General features: G+C 37.3%; 1 pseudogene; it reads left to right on the top strand.

The window, feature by feature from the left end:
• The first annotated feature begins 2,418 nt into the window (after positions 1-2,418).
• On the top strand, positions 2,419-3,426 carry LOC103581560 (annotated as a pseudogene).
• Positions 3,427-3,659: the final 233 nt, after the last annotated feature.

Raw genomic sequence — 3,659 nt, 5'->3', positions numbered from 1 at the left:
TAGTCATTAGAAGTAATCATTTTGTATGATGTGGGGGCCATGGAGAGGAACAGGTAAAGGGGCATGAAAATCAACTACAATGTATATTGAGAAGTAAAATAAAAATATAAAAAAATTAAATTTAAATTTTAAAGAAAAGAAGTAATCATTTTGGAGCCTAATACGTTTTAAAAATGTAAGAGAGAGAGAGAGAGAGAGAGAGAGAGAGAGAGAGAGAGAGTTTTTAAGGATTAATGGAAGACCAGAAGGGACTTGAGAATGTGATGGGGCCTGTGGATATTTCACCATGAGGTAGTGCAGAAGATTCCTAGTACAGTTTTTTTTTTTTTTTTTTTTTTTTTTAAGGGGATCGCAACCTTTGGTGTGGTGTCGCCCACACCGCGCTCAGCCAGTGAGCAAACCGGCCATTCCTATATAGGATCCGAACCCGCGGTGGGAGCGTCGCTGTGCTCCCAGCGCCGCACTCTCCCGAGTGTGCCACGGGCTCGGCCACCTAGTAGAGATTTCATGGGAAATGCTTTGAAGTGTCTTTTTCTACTTCTGTTTTCCCAACAGACATTCAATCATTATGAGTAGAATATGCCTGGATCTAAATGCTAAGTGATACTGAAGCTTGCACCAATACCAGGGAAATATTCTTAATCAAGAGTTGCATTTTCTACAATTTTAATTCTCTAGTTTTTCTAGTTTGGTTCTGCAATTTTAATGAAAAATTATCTCTAGATTATTTTATGTCCTTTAATTCACAGAATCTTCCACATAACCCAAACCCAGAACAAACTTATACTAACACTGATGTTTTTTTCTGGATACTTAATATATGTCTAACATGAGTTCTTCAACCCATCTCTCTGTGGTAGAACACAAACACCACACAGGTGAAACCACCAACAGGTGAAAATATTGGTGTCTATCTTTTTATACAACAGTTTTCATTTGGGGGAGGTAGGGCTGTTGTGGACTTGAAAAGTTAAAACCATAAGCCTTCTATATCTTACATTCTTTATATTCTCTACATGAACTCATTTTTTTTTTTTTTTTTGCTCTTGGCATAAAGCAAATAGATCTAGCATCACTACTTCCACTTACCAGTTGGAGAAGAAGGCTCAGAGAGAATGAATCAGTCAGTGATAACAACAGAGAAATTAACAGAGTATCTGAGACAGGATGTGCATCTTCATGAAGCTTACACTAGGGATCTGGTCACTACATCACTTGTTCTCTCTCTCGAGTCATTTTAAAAACAAACAGACAAAAAATCATTGAAATGAGCAGTCTTTAGGCAAATCATGATTTTGTTGAGGAGGACATTTGGATATGGGTAAAAGACAGCTTGAACATTTTTGCTCTCTGCTCCCAGATACACTGCATCAGAATGCTGCACTGTCCTGAAGGTGTATTTAAAAAAGCAAGTCATTCTTTAATCAAATTAGTTCCTTCAACATGCGTTTCTAACCTGCCAACAGCAACCTCTAAAATGTGCTTTTAGAATAATTAGAAAAAAGATGAAGATTTAATATAATAATAAACTGTGTTCGTATATGTAGACATCCAATGGTTGCTGCCTCCTGTTCCTTATTTCCAGCCTCTCCAAGTCTTGAACTTTGACCAAACGTGTCATTAAAAGTCATTGAAACTATTATCAACCTATTCAGGCTATTTCTCTGCTATAATTAAGAGCTTAGATTTTTTAAAAAATTTCAACAATCCATATTAATTCCACAGGATGTATGAAAAGTTAGTTGTGAGCTTGGGATTTAAAATTTCAACAATCCATTTTTTAAAAAATTTCAACAATCCATATTAATTCCACAGGATGTATGAAAAGTTAGTTGTGAGCTTGGGATTTTATAGATAAATTACATGTAGTGTTGAGAAGGGGAAGGACTTCTTTAATGTTACACAATTGATAAATGACAGAGAGGAAGAAAGAGCCCATTTCTTTTACAGAGATGGGAAACTGCTGGAATCCCATTTGTTCTGTGAATAACGAGGCATAGCTATCAGGAATGTAGAATCTGGCCTTGGATTCAGGCTCATACCTTAGGACTGCTACTTAATATCCTAGTGATTTGTAGTTATTAGCTGAACCCTCCTATTTCTCTATTTTCCATGTGTAAAATGACTATCAGAATAGTACCTATTGTGTTTTTATGAGAGTTAAATGTATGCAACATATTTAAAAAGTTCCAGGCATAATATATGCTTTTATTAAATATTATCTGAAGTATAACGATGCCCTTAATCTAAAAAGAGTTTAAAAGATGAAACTTATAATAAATCCACTATGACACACATCTTTTTTCTCAATTTATAAATCTCTATAAATTTTTAAAAAATGCTATTAAAGATATATTATGCTCTGTATCATTTCATATGAATTGTTTCTAGTGTGTATTCTGGACTCCCTTCGTCTTCATGGAAAATCAGAACAATGTCACGGAATTTGTTTTCGTGGATCTGTGGGGAAATAAGCAAATAGAGCTACTGTTTTTATCCTTCTTTCAGCTCTGTTACTTGGCAATCTTAATGGGGAACTTCATCATCTTGCTCACAATCACCTGCAGCCATCTAATCAAACAACCAATGTACTACTTTCTCTGCCACCTTTCCCTCATGGACCTCTGCTACACCTCCACTGTGGTTCCCCGCCTCATCAGAGACTTAGCTGCAGCAAGAAAAAACATTTCCTATAACAGCTGTATGACCCAGCTCTTCACTGCCCACTTGCTAGGAGGTGTGGAAATAGTCATCTTGGTGTCCATGGCTGTTGACCGCTATGTCGCCATTGTCAAGCCCCTGCACTACATGGTCATCATGAGCTGGAAGAGGTGTAACATGTTGATTGCTGTGGCCTGGGGCGTGGGGTTTTGGCATTCTATTGCTTTACTGCTCATGGTACTCAGTTTACCTTTCTGTGGTCCTAATCTCATAAATCACTATGTATGTGATGTGAAGCCTCTTTTGAAACTGGTCTGCAAAGATATTTATGCTGTTAGTAACTTAGTGATTGTTAATTCAGGGATGGTGGCAGCTGTCATTTTTCTTGCCCTAATAGCTTCTTACATACTCATTTTATACAACCTTAGGACAAGGTCCTCTGTAGGGCGACACAAAGCTCTCTCAACATGTACCTCTCACGTAATGGTTGTAGTTTTATTTTTTGTGCCCTGTATCTATACCTATGTCCTACCTGCAGGTAGTGAGAGCAAGGATAAGGAAATCTCTGTGTTTTACACTGTGATTGCTCCCATGCTAAATCCACTCATTTATACCCTGAGAAATATGGAGATGAAAATTGCCATGAGGAAAGCATGGTCTCGAATGTCACACTCAGAATTAAAGTAAATAAGGAGATATTCATTGTGCTTTCAATCCTGTGTCCCCAGGTCAGTTATCATTTGGGATGTTATAGGAACAGTATAAGCTTTCTTATGGGAGTTGGACTAAATAACCTTTGATATTATGAGCCATAGAAACAAGTTACTGTGACACAGACTGCAGTCTGCACTTTAAATGGCTCAGCTAGATCCAGGTGTGACCACTTGGATTTGAAGAATGTAAGAAACGTCCTTCTAAAGTACGTCTTTGATCATAACAATCCCCTCTCCAAAAAATTACATAAAACCCTATTTTCCTGGGAATAAAATCCAACCTTC

Source organism: Galeopterus variegatus, unplaced genomic scaffold (assembly GCF_000696425.1).
Source record: "Galeopterus variegatus unplaced genomic scaffold, G_variegatus-3.0.2 Scaffold13367, whole genome shotgun sequence".
In the NCBI taxonomy this organism is placed as follows: domain Eukaryota; kingdom Metazoa; phylum Chordata; class Mammalia; order Dermoptera; family Cynocephalidae; genus Galeopterus; species Galeopterus variegatus.
Note: the sequence above shows the minus strand (reverse complement) of the source record. Positions and strands in the feature narration are given on the sequence as shown.